Below are 17,182 nucleotides of genomic sequence, written 5' to 3'. Positions count from 1 at the left end.
AATGTGTGTCTTTGGCATGTGGGTTACTTTAGGCTGAGTCTTTAAAAAACTAAACAGAAGAGAAATAGAAGGCCCCGGGAGCATGCAGGTGGCACAGTTGGTTAAGCGTCTAATTCTTGGTTTTGGCTCAGGTTGTGATCTCAGGGTCATGAGATGGAACCCTCTGTCGGGCTCAGTGCTCACCATGGAGTCTGCTTAAGATTCTCTCCCTCTCCCTCTGCCTCTCCTGTTGCTGCACTCGCGCACTTTCTCTCTCTCTCTCTCTCTCAAATAAATAAATAAATATTAAAGCAAAAAAACAAAAAACAAAAAACACAGAAGCCTCAAGAGGAACATTTGACGTTCCTCTTAAATGTTTGAAAGAATTTTTATTTTTTTTTTAAAGATGGCTTTTTTTTTTTAAGATTTTATTTATTTATTCATGAGAGACACACACAGAGAGAGAGGCAGAGACACAGGCAAAGGGAGAAGCAGGCTCCATGCAGGGAGCCCGACGTGTGACTCGATCCTGGGGCCCCAGGATCATGCCCTGGGCCAAAGGCAGGTGCTAAACCTGAGCCACCGGGGCTGCCCTTGAAAGAATTTAGATAGAAGACTTGCTCAGGAGAAGAGCCATCACCATAGATAACTACATAATATGAACTAGTGGTGGTGACAGGGAGGAAACAACAATGCCTGTTTGATCAAAGTCCTCTCTATGCACCAGCAAACATTTGTTTACCAAACACTATTTTCATTCTTCCTGTAAATGATTTCCCTTCCCTTTAAGGCCCTGGACCCTTACCCCATCTCCTTAGTCCAAAATGACACATGTACTTCATTTTGCCTGACTGTCTTTGGAATATCTTATGTTGATGTGGGTTCCCCATACATACATAATTAAATTTTATTTTCTTCTGCTAATCTGTCTCATGTCAATTTAATTCTTAGACTTGCAAAAACCTTGAGTAATAAGGGAAAAGTTCTCCTCCCCAGCAGTTGGTGTAGCCTGCAGGATGAACTTCCGTAGCCGGACACTGTTCACTTTGAGGTGCTGGGGCTGAGAGATACTGGGGCATCCGATAAAAGCTGGCAGACGATGAGATTTCTTACCACATAAGCCTCACAAATCTCTGTCTGTGGGATCTGATGGAAATGAAAAAGATGGTCTTCCCCAACCACCAGAACCCTTTCTGAATTTAGAGTTGCAGGGAAAAAAATATTTGTAGACTAATTCCTTGGGAACAGCAACTTTGGGAAATACTTGTTATGAGTATTCTTGTTTTGTATTGATCCTTTTCCTCCCAGAGACGATCATTGTTTTCTTTTGTCTCTGTCTTTTGTCTCATTTGTCATAATGCATGGAGAACAAGAGGTCTGATTAGGTTTTCCTTTCATGCTGGTCTATGTCGAAAGAGTGTGGCTCTATGACGAGTGAGAATATTCTCTGGACTCTGCCAACCAGACAATGCATGTAGTGGCGTGCATCTGGCAGACAGCCAAAGAGGCTGTGGATCCAACAGCCATCAATTTAAACACACTTCACTCTCTTTGTCCAACCACACCAGCTCTGAGGGGAATCATCACAGGGGTCCTGGTCCATAAGGGGCCTTTGTCATCTCAACCTTCATCATGAATGTGGGTCACACCCCATTTGCAGCTAAATTTTTTTAGGCTAAGTTTGGGAGTGAACTTTCTGGATCCTGTGAGGGCTGTATTTTTTTTTCTTTTTTTTGGCACATTATGTCTCCTTTTCCTCCCAAAAAGGGTCACCGTTTTTGTCTCTGTCTGTTATACTGTTTGTCATAAAAAGCAAGGTGATGGGACAGAATGCAGGCACAGGTCCTCCTACCCTCCTCTCAGAGCCAGCATTCTACACCAGCAAGTTCACAATTCTCACCAGGCCAGCGTCTGTTTCGTCAAACTATGCTGCGTGCTAATGTGAACGTGAGGCAAAGACAGTTGCTAAGGGACTTCTTGCAAGCCAAAGCTACAAAATTGGTGGATATGGGTTAGGCATTGAAGACCCGTTAGGGTGCTCACCTCCCTAACCCAGAGTCTCCCATATTAGGATAAATTGGTCATGGAATGGGTTAGATTGACACTAGGTCAACCAACCAACCTCAAGAAAATTTCTTTGCAATAAGATACTCTGGGAAAAAAAAAAGCATCCCACAATACCCAACCACACAACACATTTCCTCTTAGATATTAGTTTGGCTCCAAGAGACCCATGTCTTAGCTAAAGCTGTTAATGTGCATATACGAAAAATCAGATGTGGTCACTAATTTGGCAGGTCAAAATGTGGGATGCACCCCATTTGTGGGTAGATCTTTCTTGGCTGGTTTTGGAAGTGCACTCCCTGGATCTTGTGAGGGCTGTGTATTATGCACCGTCTCGTGGGTTTCCTCACCACAGCAGCTCTTGTATGGATAATCTTCATGCCAGTTGCTGTGTGGCCACTCAGAAAAAACATCAGAGACATTCAGACTCCAAACCAGGGAAATCTAACAGATTGCCACTGCCTACTTTCACCCCATAAAGATGCTCAAGCTGAACATCTAAAAATCTTTTCTTTCTTTAGGATTTATTTTCTTATTTGAGAGAGCAGGGAGTACAGGGGAGAGGGAGAGAGAATCCCAAGCAGACTCCACAATGAGCCTGGAACCCAGGGGCTCCCAGGGGAACCCATTGGGGCTCGATCTCAAAACCCCAAGATCATGACCTGAGTTGTAACCAAGAGCAGGACACTTAACTGTGCCACCCAAGCATCCCTAAAAATCTTTTTGATTGGTTACCTTCAGAACTCAGAAAGTGGGTTTATAATTTGTTGCTGTCATTAACCATTGTTTTTCTCTTATTTTCATAGAAATGCCTCTTATTTAATACCTGGTTACTTGAACCACAGGCCTAACTTTGTGATTACACTTGCATCACCATCTCCTGAAATAAGTTTAACTGAACTGACCTATTGTCAGGACTAAGAGACTGTTTCTATGGGAGGAAACAATCTACCAACTCAGCTTCTGGACTGTGGGACCTCTCAGACAAATTTCAGCGGCTAGATTATAGGGAAGCAATATTTGCCACCCCAAAATTGTGTGTCTTTGGCCTGTGTATTATTTTAGACCAATTATTTAAAAAGAGAGAGAGATGGGGCAGTCCGGGTGGCTCAGCGGTTTAGCATCGCCTTCAGCCCAGGGCCTGATCCTGGGGTCCTCAGATCGGGTCCCGCATGGAGCTCCCTGCATGGAGCCTGCTTCTCCCTCTGCCTGTGTCTCTGCCTCTCTCTCTCAATCTCTGTGTCTCAAATAAATAAATAAATAAATAAATAAATAAATAAATAAAATTTTTTTTAAAAAAGAGAGAGAGAGAAAGAGAGAGAGAGAGAGAGGAACGCCTGTGTGGTTCAGTGGTTGAGCATCTGCCTTTGCCTCAGGTTGTGATCCCGGAGTCCTGGGATCGAGTCCATCGGGGTCCCTGCAGGGAGCCTGCTTTTCCCTCTGCCTGTGTCTCTGTCTCTCTCTCTGTGTCTCTCACAAATAAATAAATAAAATATTTTCAAGAAATTAAAAATTAAAAAAACAAAAAAGAAGAAGGCCTTCCCTTAAATGCCTAAAAGAATTTTTTTTTTCCTAAAAGAATTTAGATAGAGGACCTACTTCAGGAAAACTGCTATCTTTTTGGATAACAGTATCACATGAACTAGGGGTGGTAGGCAGGGAGGAACCTAGCAGAGCCTGTTTGATCAAAGTCCATTTTTTTGTGTCATTGTTTCTAAATGTGCCCAGCAAACATCTGTTTACCAAATATTTACTCTTTCCATTCATCCTGCAAATGGACTTTCCTTCCCCTCAAAGCCCCAGGCCCCTTTCCCTTTCTCCTTAGTCCAGAATGACACATATACCTCTTCTTGCCTGACCATCTTTGGAATCTCTGTTTATGTAGACTCCCTGTACATATATAATAAAATTCTACTTTCTCCTGCTAATCTGCCTTATATCAATGTAATTCATAGGACAGCCATTATCTTGAAGGGTAGAGGAAAATAGAGGACAGCACTCCAAGGAGGAAGTACAGTTAATTGAGTGCCCTGAGATGGCACAGGAGGGGAAGGAAGGCTGGCACAGCATCAGCACTTACTGGAGAGCATGTGGCTCGAGCTGTGCCTGGGAAGGGACTGGCTCCAGGGGCCCCCTAATTGAGATGATGACCCCTAGCATCTTCCCAAGTACAACTCCCCCCACTCCACCACATCCCCACCCCATTCTCATCCACAAGGGTGTGGACTGCCATCACCCCCCAGGGACAGCCACCTTGATCTCTGTCCTCTTTAACTAACCAAGAAGTTATGAAGTGACTGGTAGGGGCCCTCCTATCCCTGTGCCTCACTCATTCTCTGAGGCAGTGTGGAGTTGGGGGCAAACAAGGGCCCAGGAGGCAAAGTTGAGGCAGAGCCATTGCCCTCTTTATTATTTTTTTTTAAGATTTTATTTATTTATTCATGAAAGACACAGAGGGGCAGAGACACAGACAGAGGGAGAAACAGGCTCCATGCAGGGAGCCCGATGCGGGACTCAATCCCAGGACCCCAGGATCACACCTTGAGCCTAAGGGAGACGCTCAACCACTGAGACACCCAGGGGTCTTCACTGCCCTCTTTAAATCAGTTTCTTCAACAGTAAAATAATAAAGAATTGCACAAGCTGAGCTCAGTTTAATTCCATTTCTAAAAAAAATCTCTGATCTGAAAATATGGGAACACTTAAATACAGTACAACTAGCTTATTTTTTCCTTAAAAAGTAGGTTTACTGTTGTTTTTCCAATTGTAGAGTAATACTGAATAATAGATAATGTGTAAAATATAGAAAAATAGAGAGGAAAAAACCAAAATCTTTTCTGTTCCCCTTCATTCAAAGATTAGTAGTTTGGGGGCACCTGGCTGGCTCAGTCAGAAGACCATGAGACTCTTGCTCTCTGGGTTGCAAGTTCAAGCGTCACTTTGGTTGTAGAGATTACCCCCCCAAAAAAACAGATAAACTTAAAAAAAATGTTTTAAGATAACTAGTATGAAAATGTTAGTGTGTTTTTCCCATTTCTCAGTATTAGATTACTTTTGTCTTGATAGCCATCAGCAAACTATATATTAAATATTGGGTTTATCTGTTTTCACTTACTTCAAAAACAATCACTTGGTCATATTGTAATAAACTTTTCACAAATAGTATTCATGAACTTATTCCCTTAATGTCGGGCATTTAGATGACATTATTACCATTTCTGACATTGCTGATAATGCTGTAACTGGTATTTTGGTGCAGAAAGTTTTCTTACATTTAGAATTCTTTCCTTACTTTAAAGTCCCATAAGTAAAATTACTAGATCAAAAAGTATAAGCATTTTCAACTTCTTAATATTATTGAAAAATTACTTTCCAAAAGCATTTTGCCAGTGTACACACCCAATAGCAGTATATGACTCCCTGTCTCACTGGCAATTTTCTTCTTGAAAATATCTGTAATTTTTTTAAAAAGATTTTATTTATTTATTTGAGAGAGAGAGATAGGGAGTGCAAGAATGAGAGGGAGAGAGAGAGAGTGGGAGAAGCAGACTCCTTGATGAGCAGGGAACCCAACACCAGGACCCTGGGATCATGACCCAAGCTGAAGGCAGATGCTTTAACCAACTGAGCCCCCTGGGCACCCTGAAAATATCTGCAGTTTATTGAGAGGGGGTGGAAGGATGCATTTCATCATTTTTCTGATTTGTGTCTCTTTGACCTTTGGTGTAAACATTTTCCATCTTTGGCCTAAATTCTGAATCCAAAACTTCAGTGTTCTAAGTTCTAAATCTAACTCGAATTGCCTTCCAATTTAATTTTCACTTGGGGGATCCCTGGGTGGCGCAGCGGTTTGGCGCCTGCCTTTGGCCTAGGGCGCGATCCTGGAGACCCAGGATCGAATCCCACATCGGGCTCCCAGTGCATGGAGCCTGCTTCTCCCTCTGCCTGTGTCTCTGCCTCTCTCTCTCTCTCTGTGACTATCATAAAATAAATAAAATTAAAAAAAAAATAATAATTTTCACTTGGAATATTTTCACAATGATTTATGGGGTTTGGATGATGCTCAGTTATAAAATAGTGCTTGTTTTCAGAAATCTGGAAAAATACAGAAGTATTCAGAAGAACATAAAGATCAGCCATAGTCCCAGAAATGCAGAAATAAACACTCCTAACATTTTGCCATATGTATTTAAATTCTTTAAAGGAAAAAATCTAAAAACAATAAAAAATAAAAATAAAGGAAAAAAAATCTTCCTTCTTTTTTGCTTTCTTGAATTTGATACTGACACTTGGGGGCTGTGGGCTCCACTGAAGGCTTCTAGCACTGGGAGACACTTGCCAAGACTTGTTTGGATCCCCAAAATATTCATTGTGCTTCTCCCTGCCCCGCCCCCCATTTCCCTTTCTAGATATGGCAGCTGCAACAGCAGAATTTATCTCTGCTTCCTATCAGAAACATCACGAAAAGTTAATGACAGGACCAAAATAGGCATAAATCCAAAAGACAAAGAAACTGGGAAAGGAAATGATGATCAGAGATGCCCACAAAATTTAGGAAGGCAAAGAGCAAGAGACAAAGGAGAGCCAGCATCCTTCCATGGAGAAAGCGGGAATCTGAACCCCAGGGGAGGGGGATTAGTAGCTGGGAGAGTCTGAGCAGCCGGCTCAGGACTAGGAGGCACCAGACAAGGGGAGGCCATGATGACCTGAATGAACATTCTGGCACTGGGGTCCTGGGGCCCGGCAACTAAGTGAACTCAATGTCCCATCCTCTGGCAAAGCCTCCCAGGGCCTCACAGGCAGAGTTGGAGGAGATAGTTGGGAAAGAGGAGGGTGAAAGCAGAGGTGGACCTTGTGGGGTGCAGCTTCTGGGCAGACCTCAGCATGTGACCTGATTCCAGGGACCCTCAATATCTGTGGAAGCTCCTGGGGACAGTACCCAGGATGAGGGGTGGCCGAGACACTCACGCCTCCTCCCTCTTCCCTGCGGCAAGAACTGGCCCTCCTCATCCAAAGCCACCCACTTCCCTTCCTTCGGATGTATTGAAAGGACATTTGAGCATAAGGATACCAGGGTCCAGTTGTCCTGGTGGGTGAGAGTCACAATCCCTGGTACCTAACAGCCAGCTCTGCTCCCGTGGAGGGGGACCCGCAGTTATTAAACACTAACGGGCCGCTCCTTACACGATTTGGTCACCTCAGCAAGTCTGTGAGGAAGAACCATGATTCTTCCAGGCTCTGAGGAGAGAAACGTGAGAAGCTAAGGGACGCCCCACAGGCCGGTCGTGGTGCCCAGGCCTCTGTGCGGGTCACCCAAGCACACTGGAGAATAAAGCAGCTTCTTTGCCTGCCGGGGGCTGACTTACCTCAGGAGAGATGGGAGAGCAACCGACCAAGTGCTCCGGAGCCGGGTCAGAACAGGGTCAGTGCTGTAGAAGCACAAGGAAGGATGGCGGGAAGGATCCAGACACCAGTCTGACGAAGGGGGCATCGAGGTCGACCCCGGTGAGGAGAAGGTCTCTTCAGGCCTCTTGGAGACAAAGCGGCCTCAGTGTCAGGGACACACGCTGTAGTGGTCAGCTGGGACCAGCCGTGGGCTCCTGGAAGGCCACAGGCAGCGACAGACAGGGCTTGCCTTAGGGACAGCCCCTCTGGCAGTGTGTGCAGGACAGCTTCCAGAAGGCAGAGTCCGGGCAGGGGGCGCAGACAGGAGGGGAAGTAGAAGATGGCTACCGAGGGGCCAGGAGACACGGCTTTACTGTCCACTCTTCTGTGATGTGTGTTTATGCATTAATTTCCCCTCCAAAAACCCTTTTGGAAAATGGACCAATGAGTGGATTGTTTATTTATTTATTTATTTATTTATTTATTTATTTATTTTAAAGATTTCATTTATTATTTATTCATGAGACACACGGAGAGAGAGGCAGAGACACATGAGAGGGAGAAGCAGGCTCCATGCAGGGAGCCCGACGTGGGGCTCGATCCCAGGACCCCAGTCACTCACACCCTGAGCCGAAGGCAGACGCTCAACCTCTGAGCCACCCAGGTGCCCAAATGGATTGTTTAAATTTGGTCAATACATACAATGGAATATTAGCCTTAAATAGTAGTCAGAAGGAAATTCTGACGTGAGTTGTAACGTGAGTGAACCCTGAGGACATTATGCCGGACCCAAGAAGACAGATGCTATTGGATGCCACTTACATGAGGCACGGAGAGTAGCCAGCCTTGTGGAGACCGACAGTAGAAGGATGTTGCCAGGGATGGAGGGGAGGGGGGATGGAGGGTTGTTGTTTAGTGGGAATGGGGTTTTAATTTGGGAAGATGGAAGAGGTCTGGAGATAGCTGCCCAGCACTGGGAATGCACTTAGCGCCGCTGAATTCCACACTTAGAGATGGTTGGTTGAGGTGGCCAATTTTATGTCTATTTTACCACAACAGAGAAAAAAAAAAAAAAACACAGACCAGTGAAAGACATAGAAGAATACTGCTCTGTCTCTGGGTTGGAGTGTCTGAGAGCGTGGAGGCCGTGAACAGAGACAGGCTGGGGAAGACAGGGTGCAGGGGTGCGGGGAAATGACGTCAGCTCTTGGTGGCCACGTGGCAGGTGCCTTCTGTGCACTGCATCTGGGAGGTGCGTTGCCCTCAGCATCTCTAAGCCTCACAGGGCAGGTGCGCCTGTTTCAGACTCGTCACAGGGGAGCTCACAGGCTTGGGACCGGGGGTGTGGGGGACCCCAGGCCCATCCATCTCACTGCACCATGCCCCAGGCTGGGCTTGGGATGCCAGTGCACCATCTCTGGCCGGCTGCCGGGTGAGGTGGAGCTCGGAAGGGGACAGTCAGAGGGCCACTGTCCTGAATGGAGATCCTGGTAGAGCCACAGGCCTGGCCGAGTGGGAGGCAAGCCCTGGAGGAAGTCCTGCACTTATGACGCTGCCCCTACCATGGGGGCTGCTGTGACGAGAGCTCCTCCCGCAGAAGCGTCTACCCCCAGTGTCCCCGGGTTAAGACCTGGGCCTTTAGTCCCTGCCGGGCAGCTGACTCTGAGGCTTCCACCAACCATGAGGAGAGGAAGCAGCTCAAAGTGACCTCATTCTAAATCAGGCCGGCTCCATGGGTCCCCGTGAACACTCAGGAGCACACTTGGCAGTGAGGAGCCAGCCAGGAGGAGAGGGACACCCTGCAGTCCACCGAGACAGCAGGAGCATCTCCCCAGAAGCCGAGCGGCCAGCCACCCTGGGCTCTCTCAGGAAGGTGCAAGGCCAGACAAGGCCTCCTCATGGATTTGGTTTTTGGGTAAGGGGGAGATTCTGGGGGTGCTGTGCAAACTCCCAAGCCAGGTAAGGAAAAAAAATTGTACAGGTTTCAAGGAGAGGCCACTTCCTACCTATAAATAATAGAAGCATCCAGAAGAGCCTTCTGCCAATTGATCTGGAGACTGGGAAGAGGTCCCATAGTTATTAATAACCCCTGTGTTCTGGGAACTGATTTCATGTACCAGACAAAGGGATTAAAAAGTTGCTGTTGAAGGCAAAGTGCTTTTAGCCAGAGCTCCACTTTCTGTTCTCCCAATAAATGCACATTTTTGTCTTTGGGAACACTCGGAGTTGATTGGCCCCTTGACACCTCTGGTGAGCTAGGAGCTGTGCAGTTGATTGGCACACTTTTATGACCGCTCCAACTTCCCAGGGGACTTTCTGTGGCCACCCCTATCTCAGTCTGCCCTGAGAGTGGGGGTGAAAACAGTGCCTGCGTGTTTTGGGACACGGCTGAGGACGGAGCCACTCAGGGCCCCAGCAGTGGTCCTGTTGGAATCCCGGGAGATGGAACCTTTGTTGATCAATCCTTGTGCAGGTAGCTGTGGACAGAGTTGCTGTGACGTTGGCTACATGGCTGCCCTTTCGCGTCCCTGGGTCTATGCAGGAGGAGGCTACAGATGAATAGGTTGGGACCTGAGAGCGTGTCGAAGAAACAGTCTCCTATGGAAACACTGTTTGGAAATGACAGTCAGCAACCTTGATTCACTAAACTTTGAGCGACTTGAGGGGAGGCTCTGTGCACCCAGATGAGACACAAGATCAACCAATTTGTAAGTTAAGATTGAATTAATTGAGTGATGTTGTAACAGAATTATTTCAAAAGATAACTAACTACTATTTACTCCCTCGCTGTGAGGATTTGCTTCACCCTCCAAGCCAAGGAGACAAGAATGACCCCTAGTCTTGTCCATGACCCCCTCCACAGGTGGGGTCCTCAGCCCTCAAAGCAGGGACCAGAGCACATCTTTGGCCAGACACGGTTTCCTTCCGGCTCCGTGACTCCCTCACTGCTCAGCCCTGGTCAAGTCCATGTTTCCTCTGGGCGCTCAGTGTGCTCAATGTATTCAGAGGTAAATTCTTCACTACCCCCTTCCTGCAACCCTCTGTCTCCTGATGAAAAACTAGGCCAGAGGTTTGCTCACTCTCTCAGAGCTTCCCACCTGGATGACTACAAAAGCCACCCACCTGGCTCTTTGTCTCTTTCAACACCATTTCCTTGCTGCAGGAAGACTGATTTTTTAAAAAGATTTTATTTATTTATTTGAGAGAGAGCAAGAGAAAGAACACAAATTGGGGGAGGGGCAGAGGCAGAGAGAGAATCATTTTTTAAAAATATTTTATTTATTTATTTTTAAGATTTTATTTATTTATTTGAGAGAGAGTGCACAAGCATGGGGAGAGGTGGAGGGAAAGGGAGAAGCAGACTCTGCTGAGCAGGGAGTCAGACATGGGGCTCCATCCCAGGACCCCAGGATCATGACCTGAGCCAAAGGCAGCCGCTTAACCAACTGAGCCACTCAGCTGCCCCTAGATTTTATTTATTTATTCATGAGAGACACAGAGAGAGAGAGATGCAGAGACACAGGCAGAGGGGGAAGCAGGCTCCCCACAGGGAGCCAGACGGGGGACTTGATCCCGGGTCTTCAGGATCAGCCCCTGGGCCAAAGGCAGCGCGAGCTACCCGGGCTACCCCTTTTTTTTTTTAATCACTCTTTGGGGCACCTGGGTGGTTCAGTCCGCTAAGTGTCTGCCTTTGCTCAGGTCGTGATCCCAGGGTCCTGGAATGAAGCCCCACATCAGGCTCCTGGCTCAGTGGGGAGTCTGCTTCTCCCTCTCCCTCTGCCCCTTCCCACCTCTTGTGCTCACTCTCTCTCTCTCTACTCTGTCAAATAAGTAAATAAAATCTAAAAAAGTTTTTAAAATAAAACACAATTTGAAGTGGCTAAAATCAAAAAGACTAATGTTACCAAGTGTTGACACAGCTGTGGAGGGACTGGAACCCTCACATACTTTGGCTGCTAATACAAAATGGGCTCTCTGGAAAAAGAGTTCGGTAATTTCTTTTTCTTTTTTTTAAGTAATCTCTATATCCAACGTAGACCTTGAACTCAGGACCCTGAGATCAAGAGTCACGTGCTCTACTGACAGAGCCAGCCAGGTGCCCCTTGGCAGCTCTTTCTTATAAACATGCACTTCCCAAAAAGAAAAAAAAAAAAATAAACATGCACTTCCCATATGACCTAGCAGCCCCACTTCTGGGTATTGACTGAAGATAAATGGAAACTTGTTCACACAAAGACTTCTACTTGCTTTTCAGAAAAGTTTTATCTGTAATACACAAATATTGGAAACAACCCAAACGTCCATCAACTAGTGAGCAAATTATAGGAATCAGACAAAGGAATACTAATTAGCAATTTAAAAGCATGAACTAGGGGCACCTGGGTATCTCAGTAAGTTAAGCATCTGCCTTCTGTTCAGGTCATGATCCTAGGGCCCTGGGATGGAGTTCTGAACCCCACACTGGGTCTGCATCTCCCTCTCCCTCTGCCCCTCCCCCCAGGCTCATGCTCTCTTGCTCTCTTCAATCAATCAATCAATCAAAACATGAAATATTTCTGGACACATCAAAATAGATGAATCCTAAAAGCATAATACAGAGAAGTATTTTTAAAGAAGATTTTATTTATTTGAGAGAAAGAGTGAGCATGCATGTGAGCATGGGGAAGGTGAGGGGCAGAGGGAGAAGCAGGCTCCCTGCTGAGCAGTGGAGACTGTCACACGGGGCTGGATCCCAGGACTCTGGGATCATGACCAGAGCCAAAGGCATATAATTAACCGACCGAGCCACCCAGGTGCCCCTCAAAAGCATGATACAAAAGAAAGAAGAAGCTAGATACAGAGGACTACATATGTATGATTCCATTTATATGAAATTATAAAAAAAGGCAAAACTATTGTTCCAGGAAGCTGATTAGTGGTTGTTCAGGGCAGGGGGCAGGGCGATTGACTACAAAGGGCACAAAAGAATTTTCTGGGTGATGATGAATTTATAATTGTATACATTTGTCAAAATTCAAATAAATCTAATTTTAAAAATAATGGCATCTAATAAAGACAACAACCCCTTGCCTCCCCAGTCTGCACAATGATGAAAGAATGGTAGAGGGTCACACAATATGGAGGCTCAAGATAAGCTATGTTGGGGACACCTGGGTGGCTCAGTGGTTGGGCATCTGCCTTTGGCTCAGGGCATGATCCAGGAGTCTGGGATCAAGTCCCGCATCGGGCTCCTTGTGGGGAGCCTGCTTCTCCCTCTGCCTGTGTCTCTGCCTGTCTCTCTGTGTCTCTCATGAATAGATAAAGTCTTAAAAAAAAAAAAAAAAGATAAGCTATGTTAGGTATCAAGTTCTGTCAGCGAGGGGCTGTGTTGGCTGTGCTGTGGAAGAGGTGGCTCTGTGCAATATTCTTCGAAGGCCGTGGTTCTCAATCTTTGGTAGGAATCGAGACAGCCTGGGCAATGGAGCAAAAATGCAAAGGCCCAAGTCCTACCCTACTGCAGTGAGCTTGGGCCTCTGTGTTCCTTATTAGGCTCACCCGCTCCCAGAATGCCCTGAACGCTTTTCTGATCTCTGGCATTGGGTTAAGTCCACCTGTTACATGTCCATACCGTTCTTGCTTTTCATAACACATATTTCTTTTACAATTGCTTCTTAGGCATCCATCTTCTATGCTGGATAGCAAGCTCTGTGAGGGCTGGGACCTGATCACCAATGCTTGGAATGTGCCTGACACCCTGTTAATATATCTCTTCTTTGACCAGGGTCTTGAGGGAATGCCTGGGGGGTTCAGGGAGGCTGAAATCAAGACTGTAGCCCAGTGAGTAAGAGCTGAATCAGCCCTGTCCTTGCAAAACCAGAGAAGCTACACATTTGGACTAGTCTTCCTGGTAACAGACAGGTGTGTAATGGGTTTCCTTAGTAAACTAAGCTTTACAATAAATCCAGGTGTGGGGTTTGCCCTCCCAAGAGTCCACTTTTTGTGGACAAATTAAAACTACAATGAGAGATTTCTCAACAGCCACAAGAAAGGCTAAAATTAAAGAGCCCGACCATGCCAAGTATTGGCAAGGATGGGGAGCAACTGAGAATCATACAATGCTGTTGAAAATATGAAACTGCTTTAGAAACAGTCTGAGGTTCCTACAGAGTTTTTTTTTAAGATTTTATTCATTTATTCATTAGAGACAGAGAGAGAGAGAGAGAGAGAGAGAGAGAGGTAGATACACAGGCAGAGGGAGAAGCAGGCTCCATGCAAGGAGCCTGACATGGGACTTGATCCCAGGACTCCAGGGTCATGCTCTGGGCTGGAAGCAGGCGCCAAACCTCTGAGCCACTCGGGGATCCCATCCTACAGAGTTAAAATACATTGATCATATGCCCAGAGATCCCATGTGGGTATGTACCCAAATGAAATGAAAACAGGTTCGTTCAAAGCCTTGTACCTGAATGTTTAGACAGCTTTATTTTTTATTTATCTTTTTTCTGAGACTTTTTTAAAAAATTGAAGTATAGTTGACACACAATGTTACTTTAGTTTCAAGTGTACAACATCTAGTGATTCGGTAGGTCTAAAATTACGCCGTGCTCACCACAAGTAAAGCTGCCATATGTCACCATAAAATGCTATTATTTATTTTTTAAAGAGTTTTAAATTTTTTATTTATTTGAGAGAGAGAACATGAATGAGGGGAAGGAGAGGGAGAAAATCTGAAGCAGACTCCCCACTGAGCAGGGATCCCGACGCAGGGCTCGATCCCAGGACCCTAAGGTCATGATGTGAGCCGAGGGCAGACACTTAACTGACTGAGCCACCCAGGTGCCCCTATGCAATGCTATTATAATGCCACTGATTATATTCCCTGTACTGTGCCTTTTATTCCTGTGACATATTCATTCCCTAACTGGAAGCCTCTGGCTCCCACTCCCCTGCACTCATTTTGCCCATTTCTCCACCCCCTCCCCTCTGGCAACCATCAGTTGGTTCTCTGTATTTATGGATCTGTTTCTAGAGCAGCTTTATTAACAACAAACTGGAAACAATCCAAATGCCCATGAGCTAGTAAAGGGACAAACCGTCTTCATTCACGCAGCAGGATACTACCCAGAATAAAAAGGACAACCTACTGGTACATGGATGAGCCTGACTGCATTAGGTTCTGTGAAGAAAGCAGACACAAATGAGTGTGTGCTGCATGATTCCACTTAAATAAGATTTAGGATTTTTAAATTTTATTTTTTATTTTTTATTATTTTTAAAATTTTTTATTTATTCATGAGAGACACAGAAAGAGAGAGGCAGGGACACAAGCAGAGGGAGAAGTAGGCTCCATGCAGTGAGCCTGATGTGGGACTTGATCCCGGAACTCCAGGATCATGCCCCTGGCTGAAGGCAGGCACGCTTAACTGCTGAGCCACCCAGGCATCCCGAGGATTTTTTTTAAGATTTTTAAATTTATTTAAGAGACACAGAGAGAGAGAAGGAGTGGGAGGATAGGGAGAGGGAGAGAATATCAGGCAGACTCCCTGCTAAGCAAGGAGCCCAGGATGGGCTTTGATCCCAAGACCCATGAGATCATGACCTGAGCCAAAACCAAGAGTTGGATGCTTAAGCCACCCAGGTGCCCCTCCATTCCTATAAAATTATAGCACAGGCAAACTGTGGGGACAGAGATGAGATCAGTGGTTGCTAGGAGCCAGGGGAAGGGGGAGAAGTTGGCAGCAAAGGGACATGAGGGAACTTTTAGGGTGATGAAAATAACCTTTTTTTTTTTTTTAAGATTTTATTTATTCATGACAGACACACACAGAGAGAGAGGCAGAGAAACAGGCAGAGGGAGAAGCAGGCTCCATGCAGGGAGCCCGACGTGGGACTCGACCCCAGGTCTCCAAGATCCCGGAGCCCTGGGCTGAAGGCGGTGCTAAACCACTGAGCCACTGAGGCTGCTCGTGATGAAAATATTCTGTATCTCCATTGTGGTAGTGTGTGCATTTGTCCAAATTCTTTCAACTGTACACTTAAAATTTTAAAATAAAATAAATGTTACTGTACGTAAATTATATCTCAATAAAGCTGAATTTTTAAGCTGATTTTTTTAAATCTCTTTGATTTTTATTTCATTATACATATATATTTTTAGTAAGCTTTTATATCCAACATGAGGCTTGAACTCACAACCCTGAGATCAACAGTTGTATGTGCTACCAAATGAGCCAGCCAGGTGCCCCAAAGCTGATTTTTTTTAAATGAGGGACAGTTGGGGTGCCCAGGTGGCTCAGTTGGTTGAGCGTCTGACTCCTGATTTTGGCTCAGGTCATTGTCTAAGAGTCCTGAGATCAAGCCCCATGTTGGGCTCCACGCTCAGTGGGGAGTCTGCTTGTGATTTTTCCCTCCTCTCCCTCTGCCCCCCTCTGCTCACACACTCGCATGTGCTCTCTCTCAAATAAATAAATAAATCTAAATAATAATAATTTTAAAAAGAACAGTAAGGGCTTTTTGAATAGCAAAAAAGGGAAAATAGGTTTAAAGTTTTGTTCCTGGGACGCCTGGGTGGCTCAGCGTTTTAGCGCCGCCTTAAGCCCAGGGCCTGATCCTGGGGACCCGGGATCAAGTCCCACGTTGGGCTCCCTGCATGGAGCCTGCTTCTCCCTCTGCCTGTGTCTCTGCCTCTCTCTCTCTCTCTCTGTGTGTGTGTCTCTCATGAATAAATAAATAAAATATTTTTAAAAATAAAATAAAAATAAAGTTTTGTTCTTGAGCCAGATTCAAAATTTGCCATTCTTTCATTCATGCGGTTGAAGGTGGCAGAAAGTGGACAGAACATAAGATTTGTCCAGCAGACTCAGGGAGTGCTCTCACACCTGTATACAAGCTTTGTGATCATAAAGCAGTTACTTAGCCTGAGACGAAATTTGCTGGTCTGTATGATACTTTGACATTAGAAAAAAAAACCATGAAGCTCATTTTCACACACTTATGTTTATAGATCCATACGTGAGGTAAGTATGTTGAAAGCTTCCCAGCATCTAGAATGTAGTTTAAATAGTGTCAACACACCCAGCAACAGTTGCCATAAATAAAGGGACATGAAAGCCAGTTTTGCTTCTAAGGAACATGTGGGGAAGGGGCTTCAATGCACTGGAAAGCAGAAAAGGCATTTTCATCCTCTCTGAAAACATGGCTGTTGGAAGGAAAAACAAAAACTTTGCCCACTGGGCCACGTGTTGCCTGCTTAGAGCGTGCACCTGCTGAATGAGTGTGAGTTCATTATAACATCAGAGAAAGCCCCTGCTTCCTGCCACATGGAGCATCTGGGAGGAACAATTAATTGCAACCCCACACACCCTGCACAAGTGACTTTTATGGCCTCCCCCCACCCCAGGCTGTTAAAATGAAGGGTCAGCACCCCTGCTGGTTAGTGGGAAATTCTTCACTGACACATACCTGCTCAGTGATTTGTTGGCCATAGTTTCCATCTAGCAGGCAGCTGTGGGTAACGCTTCAGCAGGAAAAGAGGGGCTGAATTATGCAAGACATGTTTACAATGTAAATGGGGGGGCACACCCCCCACCCCGGCCACACTGGGGGTGGCACGAGTATGGATGGGCTTCCTTGCGTTTTACTAGCAAAACAGGTGTCAACCACCCCCCGGAGAGCCCTGTCGGCTTGCTCAGACTGTGGGGAGCGCTGTTGGAAGCAGCAACACCTGCTGACAGGAGGACACACACGGTGAGGTTTGTATTTCCTGAGTTCATGG

At 45.8% G+C, this 17,182-nt stretch overlaps 1 long non-coding RNA gene across 1 annotated transcript in view; it reads left to right on the top strand.

Annotated features, from left to right (window-relative positions):
* Nucleotides 1-13,184, top strand: part of LOC112647771 (uncharacterized) — a 44,443-nt gene extending 31,259 nt beyond the window's left edge. Inside the window, exons 2-4 of the long non-coding RNA XR_003128455.3 lie at nucleotides 9,902-10,136; nucleotides 10,292-10,436; nucleotides 13,084-13,184. This is a non-coding gene — a long non-coding RNA (uncharacterized LOC112647771). The remainder of the gene's footprint in view (nucleotides 1-9,901; nucleotides 10,137-10,291; nucleotides 10,437-13,083) is intronic.
* Nucleotides 13,185-17,182: the final 3,998 nt, after the last annotated feature.

The sequence above is a fragment of the Canis lupus genome, chromosome 19 (assembly GCF_003254725.2).
Source record: "Canis lupus dingo isolate Sandy chromosome 19, ASM325472v2, whole genome shotgun sequence".
NCBI lineage: Eukaryota > Metazoa > Chordata > Mammalia > Carnivora > Canidae > Canis > Canis lupus.
Note: the sequence above shows the minus strand (reverse complement) of the source record. Positions and strands in the feature narration are given on the sequence as shown.